This window comes from Rhinatrema bivittatum, chromosome 2 (genome assembly GCF_901001135.1).
Source record: "Rhinatrema bivittatum chromosome 2, aRhiBiv1.1, whole genome shotgun sequence".
Taxonomy (NCBI): domain Eukaryota; kingdom Metazoa; phylum Chordata; class Amphibia; order Gymnophiona; family Rhinatrematidae; genus Rhinatrema; species Rhinatrema bivittatum.
The window spans coordinates 332,163,651-332,176,453 of NC_042616.1; the positions used below are offsets into that span (position 1 = coordinate 332,163,651).

General features: G+C 42.7%; 1 protein-coding gene and 1 long non-coding RNA gene across 7 annotated transcripts in view; one reads left to right on the forward strand and one right to left on the reverse strand.

The window, feature by feature from the left end:
* The window catches only part of PDE1C (phosphodiesterase 1C), a 1,569,255-nt gene that overhangs the window by 669,000 nt on the left and 887,452 nt on the right, over positions 1 to 12,803 (forward strand). The window lies entirely within an intron of this gene.
* Positions 2,374 to 8,147, reverse strand: LOC115084658. Its single transcript, XR_003854623.1, has 3 exons — positions 7,980 to 8,147; positions 3,909 to 4,049; positions 2,374 to 3,530 (listed from the first exon to the last, which is right to left on the reverse strand). It is a non-coding gene; the product is annotated as an uncharacterized LOC115084658 (long non-coding RNA).

The window sequence follows — 12,803 nt, forward strand, 5'->3', positions numbered from 1 at the left end:
CCATGTGGATGCTTTAATTTTTTGAGCTATTTATGTTTATAAACCAAATAAACGGATGCGCTCTGTTTCTTTGTGCAGTCATTTTCTGGTAGCCTAGTGTTGTCAAAATATTTTTGCTGCCTTTCTGTCCTCTATTCATATAGATATAAGCTTAATGTTATTGTGTTCTTGATGTAACTGTGGAAGTTAATCTTTATAGCAGGGCTTCCCAAACCTGTCTTGGGGGCCCTCGAGCCTATTGAGTTTTCAGGATATCCACAATGAATACCCATGAAATATATTTGCATACCTTGGAGATTCAGCATATGCAAATTTATCTCATGTATATGTATATTAATATCCTGAAAACCAGACTGGCTGTGGGATCTGCAGGAGAGGATTGGGAATATAAGAACATAAGAAATTGCCATGCTGGGTCAGATCAAGAGTCCATCAAGCCCAGCATCCTGTTTCCAGCAGAGGCCAAAACCAGGCCACAAGAACCTGGCAATTACACAAACACTAAGAAGAACCCATGCTACTGATGCAATTAATAGCAGTGGCTATTCCCTAAGTAAAATTGATTAATAGCCATTAATGGACTTCTCCTCCAAGAACTTATCCAAACCTTTTTTGAACCCAGCTACACTAACTGCACTAACCACATCCTCTGGCAACAAATTCCAGAGCTTTATTGTGCGTTGAGTGAAAAATAATTTTCTCCGATTAGTCTTAAATGTGCTACTTGCTATCTTCATGGAATGCCCCCTAGACCTTCTGTTATTCAAAAGTATAAATATCCGAGTCACATCTACTCGTTCAAGACCTCTCATGATCTTAAACACCTCTATCATATCCCCCCTCAGCTGTCTCTTCTCCAAGCTGAACAGCCCTAACCTCTTCAGCCTTTCTTCATAGGGGAGCTGTTCCATCCCCTTTATCATTTTGGTTGCCCTTCTCTGTACCTTCTCCATCACAACTATATCTTTTTTGAGATGCGGCGACCAGAATTGTACACAGTATTCAAGGTGCGGTCTCACCATGGAGCGATACAGAGGCATTATGACATTTTCCGTTCTATTAACCATTCCCTTCCTAATAATTCTTAACATTCTATTTGCTTTTTTGACTGCTGCAGCACACTGAGCCGACGATTTTAAAGTATTATCCACTATGATGCCTAGATCTTTTTCCTGGGTGGTAGCTCCTAATATGGAACCTAACATCGTGTAACTACAGCAAGGGTTATTTTTCCCTATATGCAACACCTTGCACTTGTCCACATTAAATTTCATCTGCCATTTGGATGCCCAATCTTCCAGTCTTGCAAGGTCCTCCTGTAATGTAGCTCAGTCTGCTTGTGATTTAACTACTCTGAATAATTTTGTATCATCCCGCAAATTTGATAACCTCACTCGTCGTATTCCTTTCCAGCTCATTTATATATATATTGAAAAGCACCGGTCCAAGTCCCTGAGGCACTCCACTGTTTACCCTTTTCCACTGAGAAAATTGATTTTATCAATAGTACAGCAACCCATAATGGTTTGTGAACTACAAATGGATTTAATGAACTTCTAAGAGAATTTAAATTGATGGAAGGAACAGGGCTCCCACTGCTTGGGCAGTAGGAGAACTTTCTTTTGGTTGAGTGGCAGAGGGGCTTTTTGAACCAGCAAGTTGCTAGTCCTGGCTGCAACATATCTTCATAAGGTATACCACGCTGATCCAAGAGTCTGATCCATGCAGGGAACTGACATTGGAGAATGAATTCCTTGGGTCTGCTAAAAGTCAGAAGTGCCATGTAATGCTGACATCTTTATAGGTTAGGAGCTGTTTTTTTTTTTTTTTTTAAATTGCAAATCCAGAACTATGCCAAAGCCTATATCTTGGTTTTGCCATACTGTTAACATTGATCTTTCCTGGCTGCACTTCTTGCTCCTGCCTGGCATCCCTGTGACATTCTGTACGAGGGATGCCCTGAGGGGGTGCCGTCATGGCGCTTACTTAGTGGTAGCAGAGGTGATGGGTACTAAATGGAAAATGAATAGATCAAAACTTCATTCATCTAAGGTTAATAAAGAATTATTATGTATTACCCCAAACTAGACTGTTCTCAGTCCTATATAAAATAGTCTAGTCTGAATGATTACAGTCGTACTAGTTCTGGATCATGAAAATGTACAGTATATGGCAAATCTGGAAAAGTGGCATGTAGAAGGCTGAAGTTTTCTGTATGGCCATGAGTGGATGGCGAGGTACTGCAGCTTGGATAATATTTCAGAGGACGATGCACTCAAAAGAATAAACAAATCAAGTGATATATACAAATAGGCAGCAGAAACCCTTGTACAGAATGACTCTTAATTGCATTGGAGACAGATACATGAAAACATCAGGAGTTTCTGCTGTTTCCGAAAAGTAAAATGAGTTGTGATTGGTTTCACATTTTAACAGTCACTGGTGCACTTACATACCTATGTGCTGTACTACAAACTGGATGAACAGGCGACAGTATTTGGGAGGGGGGATTCTCCATGCAATCTGCCTTGTAAGCACCTGAGATAGGCATCTCTTATGCACATTTAGAGGGAAATTTTCAAAGCCATTTACGTAGGTGAAAAGATATTTATATGTATAAATTCACTGTCTGAAAATGGCCTTCCCTCCATGCAATTGAATGTGTATCCAGTCTTCCTGCAATGCACACAATTTTAGCCACATGTAAAGGAAGGTTCCCAGGGATGTGTTGGTGGTTGGGGGAAGAAATTAATGTGCACAGATTATATATATTTTTTTTACTCTAGGTGCATTGCTTCCCATGACAAAGTTATCTGCAAAACTAAAAGACACACAAATCTCCACGGGCTACACTTTGTACCTTCAGGAAATTTCAAAGCAAATGCCCACACTTCCTTTCCCCTTTGAAAATTGGTGCACACTCTGCAGGTTAAAAGTACCCGCTATGATCTTTGTCCCAATGTAGACACTCTGAAAATTGCCCCCTTAATGTTGCACACCACGAGCTCCATGTACTAAAACCATGAATGGTTTTGTCACTGTGATGATGCCTAGAAAAGCGGCAAATGGTGCACGTATTCGGGCTTGAGAATTTTAATGCATGCCATTTGCCGCTTTTTTGTGTGTAATTTTGTGATGGTGGTGCTGTTTGCAAAAATTATGCCAAATTGCTGATGAGCATCATGCAGATCAGCTCATTAGTGATTGTTGCACAGCCAACTAAAACTCAGAGTGGTGCAGTTAAGTTTTTTTATGCAATAAAGTCCATGATATTGCTTGAACTTTACAGCAGAAAAATGTCCAAACTTGATCGGCTATTATTGCAAAGAAAAAAAAAATGACATTGTGCATTAATGGCCATTTCCACAATCTGCAGTGTGGGTTAATGCATCGGCCTCCTAGTCATCTCTTGTTCTTGTCCATGCATCCCTTGTAGGTGTCTCATGAAGAGCAGCCACCTGTCTCTGGTCTTTAAAGCCTCAAATTTAGGGTTATTATTATTTATTCAGCAACATCCATTGTACACAGTCCTGTAAAAAATGACAAAGTAGACAAATATATGAGATACAGAAAGTTCAAGAAATCCAAACCATACCCTTAGGACATGTGCAATAGTGTTAGATAACAAGTGTGGGATGGGGATGGGTAGTGGAACATAAGGCAGTAGTTGTATCTCTCAAAGGCTAGAGGGCAACAGACTAGGTTCTTAGCAGAAGGCTTCACAGAAGTAGTGAGTTTTCAGGATAAAAGTTTGCCAAATATTTTGGCAGTGAACTCAGAGCCCCCCACCTTGCTTTAGAGCCACATGCAATAATCAATGCAAGTGCACCAGGTGGGCCTGCTAATGGTAGCCCAAAAGGTTTAACAGGATCTGCTTTTACTTTGGCTTGTGATGCTCCTATGCTTACCATCCAAGTGCAATCCAATCCTGTTCATTCAGTTCAACCAAGTAAAAACAGATCATCTCAAGGTGAGTGTACTCTTCAAAATGAAAATCTGAAATCTTTTTCTTAACTTAGTTGACTTCTCTGTATTGTGATGTAGCTCTGCTGTTTTTAGGACAGGACATGGTTGAGGATGGAGGTTAAAGAGTAAACCAATTTAACAGAAAAGCCAAAGGAAACTTAACTTTCAGGAATCTACAATATTATTAGAATATAGGGGCCCCGATATTCAAATGGCATTGACTGCTACTTAAGCCGGCTGCATTCAGCAGCCTCCACTTAGCTGGATAAGTGACTAATCCGGCAAAGCAGTTAGCCTGAAAATCAATGGGCAGGAGGTGGGCATAACTGGGTGGTGCTACTTACCTGGATAAGTAGCAATATTCAGATTTATCCGGTTAAGTTAACTGGATAAGTTAGACTTGCTTCATAGCAGGTCTAAACTTAGCTGGATATGACTTATCTGGCTAACTTAAGTAGTTGGATATGTTTGCATATTGACTTTAGAGAGATAGGTCTCATATTTCCTACAATTCCCTTGACTCTGCTTTTGCAAGGTATTCTGTTATTTGACTATGATACAACCTTTTTGAAAAGAAACAGCTGTGGTTTACTTTATTGCATGGGCAAAGTGTGTGGCAACATTGGGCAGAGGTGCAGCTGCTGCTTCCCTTTTGCTTCCCCCAGATGTTCTGAGGAATCAGCCGCAGATGGGGAGACCCCTCCTCGCTTCCTCAGATCTTGAAAATTTGTTTATTTACAGTCGTTTGCAACCGCTCAAATCCCCCCCCCCCCTCGAGCGGGATACAGTTTAACATAAAACATAAAATTATAAGCGGTTGGGTGACTGATTAAAAAACTTCAGGGGTGAGACAAATGTATAGGAGAAAAATGGGGAACAGACAAATAGCCATAATTTTGTGAGCCCAGGTTCCTTGTAGGAATCCTGGGTTAATATAAGTTTTCATTTTGATCCTGTTAAAAGCTTACAACAGTTAAGGAGAAGGGAAATAGAAAGGTGCTATTAACTTGCCAATCTGTACTCATTTTTCTCAGTTTTTCCTGGAAGTCGTTTTGCTTGAATTACCACCCGGAGCACAGCTTTCCCCCTTCCATCCTCTCCCCACCCGCAGCTGCTGTAAGCTATAGGTAGCTTATGTCTCCAGCGCGTGCCTTTCAGAGCAGCGCTGGAAGCGCCGGGGACAGGCAAGAGGTGGATTGGGGGGTAGAGCTCACAGTGGTTGCGGCTGGGGAGGGAGGGGCATTTCAACATCTTAACAACATGGGGCGATTTGTGATCCCCCCCCCCCGCGCAAGAAACTTTGTTTAGGTGGGGGATGGGGGGGGGGTTGCCACTACTTAGCCCATTGGGGCCAATTTGAACATATTAGGAAGGGAGTAAGAATCAGGCCGCTGTCCTGCAAATGTTTTTGTTTTTTTTTATTTTGACAGTGCTACTTACCTTAGCCGGTTACAATTGAAAATTTGCTAAGTTAACCAGATAAGTTAGTCACGTCCTGGAGCCCTTCTTTTTTTTTTATCTGGCTAATGACTTATCTGGCTATAATTTACCCAGATAAGTGGCTAAATATATAAATAAATAGTTGCCATTTAGCCAGATAACTTGGGAGTTACCCTGCTAAATGACTTTAAATATTGACCTCAGGGTAATTAATGTATTTAAAGGGTGTGCATTCGTTTTCGACGTATTGGCAATCCGCAACGTATATGTCCCTATTCGTTGTATTTGTGGGGTCACGAAACGTATAGCGAACCCCCACGAATACAACGTATCTAACGAATAAACCCCCCACCCTCCTGACTCCCTCAAGACTTACCAAAAGCCCCTGGTGGTCCAGCAGAGGTCCCAGCGTGATCTTCTGCAGTCGGGCTGTTGGCCGCCGGTATTCAAAATGGCGCCGACAGCCCGAGTGCAGAGGCCGACCAATGGCTACCGGTTCCATTGTTCGGCCCCTGTCGCATGGTAGGAGCAATGGACGGCAGGCGCCATCTTGTGTTCCTACCATGTGACAGGAGCCGACCAATGGCACCGGTAGCCCCTGTGACATAGTAAGGGCAAAGGCTATCGGCACCATTTTGAATACTGGCAGCCGACGGCCCGAGTGCAGGAGATCGCTCCGGGACCGCAGCTGGACCACCAGGGACTTTTGGTAAGTCTTGAGGGGGTCAGGAGGATGGGGGGTTGTAGTTAATTAAATTTAAAGGGTTGGGATGGGGTTTTTTTTTGGGAAATGAATAAATACGTAACTAATGAATGAATCGGGGTCCCCCGAGAACGAATGCAACAGATTTGGCTCACCACGAATACGAATATTGAATGGGACGAATCTGTCCCTGCTGCACATCCCTAATGTATTTTACTGGAAGGATGGGGAGGAGGAGGTGGTTGGTAAGGCGGTTTAAAATCTCTCTCTTAGAAATTGCAGCTCCAGTATTGAGAGGGCCTGCAGTTATCTCAGGGGTTTTCATATTAAGGGCAGAAAGCACCACATGCAGCTGTGGCCCTGAAGTTGGGGAGACTGCAGTGCTGCTCAGGCTCATGGCAGGCCGGTGGTAGAATGTCTTATGTGAACTGTGCAGGCCTGGGTCTGGCTCTGGCCTGGAATTTGTGAGGGCTGAGAGAACTGCTGCAGGAGAAGGGGAGGCAGGGGAAGTTCCAGGAAAAAGGAGCACAAAGCAGGAAACTGATCCAAGCCTGTGGAGGAGTGGGAATCATAAACTGGGAGCTGGGCTGTCACAGCAGGGAAGCCTAACATGTCGATGAGGGGTGCGAATGAGTGAAGGGGTGGGTGAACCAAGCCTGCAGAGGAGGGCCGCTGGCTAAGGAGGGGTGAATCAGAAGCTGCTGGGGAGTGGAAGGATGGGAAGAGGAACTGGAACAGAGGACAGGTCAGTGGGAAATGGGGAGCAGAGGAGGCTAAGAGAATGTAGGGACTGGATCCCCCTCTCCCAGATATGAAATTTAAGCAATGCCCAGTTAAAAGGAGGAAAAGTAAGAGTGCAGAGGAAATAAGGAGGGGAGGAGAAAAAAATGGGAAAGAGGAAATTAGGAGAATGAGAGAAAGAAAGGGTGGATTATGAGAGAGAGTAGTGGTGGCAGATGAGGATGGGGGAAGAGACTGTGTTGTGAATGGGCTGTTAGGAGAGGGAATGGAGAAAGCGGGGGGAGACTGGTGAGCTTGAGCTGGGTTTGGGGAGAAGAATGACTGGTGGGACTTTGAGTCTGCCCTAGCTTTTGTTTTGGCCACGTGAGACTTTCCCATGTCCACATTACTTTCTCCTCTCTGGACATTTAAATACAGGCTGGTCAATCACATTCACAATCCACTGTACTCTGATTTTTAATTTTTTTGCTGGGAGCACTGTAATTTGTGTTGAGTTCAGTGCCCCCAACTTTTTCCCCAGCAATGTCAGGAGGGAAGAAGGCAGGATGGAATGGGGTAAGGGGGAGGGGGCCTGTGTAAGCAGCATTAGATCAATGGGCATTTTCTCACAGCTCAGTGGCATAGACTAAATTCTATGGCAAAGGACAAATTCCATGGCAGTTGTCATGGCCAGAGAATTGCAGGAAACTCATGGCCCTGATTATAGATGAGATTGACCATTATCAACATCATTACAACTATTATTTTTTAATCTTTATTTCATAAACCCACATGCTGCAGGATTTTGGCAATCCTTCAGACACCTAATTCTCCCTAATAATAATAAACCAACCTGTGACGAATGCTAATGTAAATTATGCAAAGCCTCTTAACGTTGTATCAGAAGGGGAATGCTACATCTCTGTGCAGCTTTACATCCTGTCCCCTTGCTCTGCCCCCTTTTTGTGACATGTTAACAGTGATCTTAGTGTTTCAGTCTGTAAACGAGTCAGGACAGGGGCTGGCACAAACATCTGCTTTTTAAGGCCTGCGTCATACCAGCTGTCTAGAAGGAAACCGTTGGGTGAGGAGAGAGGGACCAGGAACAAGCAACTGCCTGAGAGATTTATTAGAGCTGCGGGCAAGATACACATTAGCTTGACGTTTGCATATATTGTAGACCTGAGTGATATAAACACAGTCCTTGTCCCCTGCCTTCGTACTTAATACCAGTTATGAGTGATGAAAATCTTCCGCTGAGATCCAGCATATTCTGATGATTATCAGCTACCACCCCAGATGGACCTGGACAGCTGCCATTAGGCTCCACGTGGGATTAAAAAAAAAAAAAAAAGAGAGTGTTAATCACACACTGTGGCTGTGATTGAAAGATATATTTCAACATTATTTTTGTTGCAACTGTATCAATGCCAAATCTCAGTACATCAGTAAAGTATTTCCAACAAGAACATGGCAACCTTGGAGCAACGAGTGGTTGACGCTCTCCCTGCTAGGAGTCCTGGCTTTCATTCCAACCTCAAGGAATTCAACTATGACTTGGGGGGAGGCGGGGGTCTGGGAAAAAGGACTTATAAGGGAAGTTAAACCAGAAAAAGAACCCACTGCTTGTTTACTTTCAATTTCAGTAATAAAGCGTAGTCATAATTGCATGCATGCTGTGAGTAGCTGTTTATGCCTCAGTGCCGCTGAAACCATTCCCTGTGATGACAAGAGCTAATATTATTTCTGTATAAATCATGACTGTCTCCCACTCATTTGCATGTTTTTGGCTGTACCCAAGAAGCCTACATCATGGAGTGTGGAGGTCAGACTTGCCAGATGAACATCATACACAACTCATCTGTCAGGATTTGCACACAGTTTTCAGGAGACTCAGAAAAAGATGGTCTTGTTTTCACTACACCCATACTGTAAACAAGCAGTTTCACAATCTGTTTCAGTGGGGGTTGGCCGCTGACAGCAGCCTGATGCCTCAGAAGAATCTAGAATTTGAGGTGGTGCCTGGAAAATCTTAAATGCAATACAACATCTTCATTCAAGGGAAGCTTAAGAAGCAGCAGCAGCAGGAAGGTCTGTATAGTTAAATTACTGGATGAGAGGGATTGCAATCAGTGATCTTTAGCATAACCAAAGACAAATGAAAATTCGAAATAAAATTGGGGTCTAGATCTGGTCTAATTTGGAAATCTCAAATACTGAAAGAAATTTAGAGCAAGCTTACTGGGAATCTGTATTGAATGGAGCTTAAGTTACTCTTATCAATTCAAACGTAAACTGGACGTTTAATAACCTCACTCCATTTATCTTTATTGCAACCAGTAACTATATTTCAACAGCCATACTGAAACTCAACTATTCAGTAAAAAATCATTATTATAATGCCATCATTGTGTAACAATGACATAAGAACATAAGATTTGCCATACTGGGTCAGCCCAAGGGTCCATCAAGCCCAGCATCCTGTTTCCAACAGAGACCAATCCAGATCACAAGTACCTGGCAACATCCCAAAAGGTCGATAGATTCTAAGCTGTTTATCCCAGGGAAAAGCAGTAGATTTCCCCAAGTCCTCCTTAATAATGGTTTATGGACTTTTCCTCCAAGGCATAGCAGATGAGGATATGAGGAATGAAATGAATGAGGTTTTTGAAGCTAAGTGATTATGTACTTAAGCAGGCTTTTCTATGCTGAAGATTATTTACCCAGAAAATGAGGCACATTTTCAGTTTATGACTAACACACATACGAATATCAAGTTGGACACTTAAATGCACTGCCTTGTCTGATGCTTAAATGCCTGTTGCAGTAATAAGTTGTATATTATTAAAAAAAATAATGTAACATGTCTGATGCAGAACTACATTTCTAGACTGCCCAGTTTTTGGATGTGTAATTCTGATGTTTAATGAGTGTTTCAAAATTCTCTGCATATTTAACTGGCTACATGTTACTTTGGGCTTTCCAGTATTCATTGATGAAATGAGTGAAAAGAAGATGTGAGGTTGAGCAGAGAGGAAAAAATAAACCCTAATCATGTTAAATGACACAAAGAGCCAGATATTCAGAATTACATGAGCGTGTAGATTTGTGCGTGCAACCCGGCGCGCACAAATCTACGCCCGACTTTATAACATGCGCGCGCAGCCGCGTGCATGTTATAAAATCCGGGGTTGGCGCCCGCAAGGGGGTGCACAATTGTGCACCTTGCGCGCGCCAAGCCCTAGGGGAGCCCTGATGGCTTTCCCCGTTCCCTCCGAGGCAGTTCCGAAATCAGAGCGGCCTCGGAGGGAACTTTCCTTCCACTCCCCCTCACCATCCCCCCCTACCTTTGTTGTCCTATTTACGTTGCGCGCACAGGGCGCCCCCGGATCGGCGCCCTGCCCATGCCCCCTCCCTTTCCTGCCCCTTTTTCAAAGCCCCAGGGCATATGTGCGTCCCGGGGCTTGTGTGCGTCGCCAAGCTTATGCAGAATAGACTCGGCACGTGCAGGAGTGGTTTTAAAGGGTTACGTGTGTATGTTATGCGCATAACCCTTTGAAAATCTGCCCCAAAGGTTGTAGGCCCATAGATGCTCAAAAGCATTTTGCAAAGTCAATTCTCTTTCACACTGATATGATAAAAACCCTTCATAAACGAGGGAAATGCTTGGTTGCACATTTCTGAGGGTTGCACTGTATATTGGTGATAAAAAGTAGTAGTCCTTGTAGTAGAAGATTTCAGAATGAACTCCTTGTGCATACTTTCCTTGGTCTGCCTTAACCTCTGCTCTTCTGAAGCTGCCCCTTTTTCCCCATAGAAGAAAATATGCACACTGTGGGCAATGTGAATACTTTTTCCCAAAAAAGAGAGCAATTTTCCAAGGGTTTCCCCCCCCCCCCAGTTGTTGTTTACCTGTAGGAAAAGAAATCCTTTAAAATTGCTACCTGAATCTATAAGCACATAAAAAAAAAATTAGGAGCATGGAAACCTGTTAGGGGGATCTATAATCTTTGAGTATTGCAGGTAGCAGAATGTGTTCGGGGAAAGCTCTAAAGTAGAAGATCTCCCAAACTGGCTTTGTCTGAATTTTCTAGATGTGACTGAAGTGGTGCTACATCTTGTACCAGAGACAAGTGCCATCAAAACTAGTTTTTATCAAACAAAGATTTTATGGGTCGTGGAAAATAGGAGAAAATCTGTGATTATTTAAGAAGATAATATAATGCATGAGGTTTTATTTGATTTCATTTCATGTATTTCAACTTGCATAACTTTTTCTTTTTTAGAACAAACTTAAAATGGTTTATAATGCTAGGAAAATGCAACCAATAAAATTACAATTCATCAGATCACAAAGACAGAGAATTGGATTGCTCTGTTAGCTTTCCCAGATTACGTCAGAGCTTTTACGATGTGCGCATAGACAGTATTTCTTCTAATTTCTTGGTGACTCAATAGATCCTCTTAATTTTGTACTGAATGTACATGGGCTTTAAAAACACATTTTTCCCTTCACATCTACCTAATATAGGCTAAATACTACAGTAACCTAGTCGAGCCTTGAGAGAAGCACAGCTGCTCTTTGGCCAAGCAATAGACATAGCTGTTTGATGTGGCTTGGCACTGTCCTTTTGTCATAGCACAACTCACTCCAATCAGCCAGAGGTAGGGTTGACAACTGGCTCTAGATTTTTAAGACAGGTTGATCCTGTCTTGGTTTTACCCCATTGCATGCTGGACTTATTCTGATTTCCCTATTTCAGTGGTTCCCAACCCTGTCCTGGGGACCACCCAGTCAGTCGGGTTTTCAGGATATCCACAATGAATATGCATGAGAGAAGAAGAGGAAGAAGAAGAATCTCTATCTGGAGTGTAAAGTGCAAGACAGAAAGATATGCATGCCATTGACTCAAAGTCCTTTTGATCAACTACTCCCTGTGTCACAAAGGAGAGCCAGAAGATAAAACCGGCCATTTATGTACATATGTTTGCAGCTGACCACAAAATAGCAGCAGGTAGTGTAGGCAAACTTAGGAAGTGTCATTAAATTCTCATTCAATAAACATGTTTTCAAAGGGATTTAGAACCGGGACATCTTGGGGCATACAATTTTTATATCTGATTAGCTGAAATCACTTTCTTTTATTTACCATGAGGTTTTCTAATTCTGTTTACATTTAATAATTTGCTCTTTCAGCATACTGAGACTACCCAAAGTGGCTTACAATAAAATAATAAAAAAATGCAGCACATAATCTAAATATGTACACCCTGGAGGAAAGGAGGAGCAGAGGTGATATGATACAGACTTTCAGATACTTGAAAGGTTTTAATGATCCAAAGACGACGACAAACCTTTTCCGTTGGAAAAAAATCAGCAGAACCAGGGGTCACGATTTGAAGCTCCAGGGAGGAAGATTCAGAACCAATGTCAGGAAGTATTTCTTCACGGAGAGGGTGGTGGATGCCTGGAACACCCTTCTGGAGGAAGTGGTGAAGACTAAAACTGAGGACTTCAAAGGGGCGCGGGATAAACACTGTGGATCCATAAAATCTAGAGGATGTGAAGGAAGAGAGGGAGGCTTGCGGGAAAGACTGCTATTACCTGGAGATAATACCCTTATTCAATAGACATACACATTGTAAATGCGACTCCGACAGTGCTCTATGCTTCAACGGCAAGAGGAAATGTGAAAAAAAGGATTTGCATTCACAAAAAATGTGGGGAGTAGCTTGCTTGTTACGGCGGTTACTACCCCAAACCAAAGAAGCCTGATGCTTCACTTTCAATGCATATCCAGTGTTTCTCTCTCCTTCAACAGCAGGGGGCATGAAGCAAAGATGATTTTTATATTCCGCCAACAACCAACAAGTACTGAATTCCACAGTCTGGGTAAACAAATAAGCATGGGTGTAGCTTGCTTGCTACGGCGGTTACCACCCCGAATCAATTAAGCTAGATACTTCACTTAGA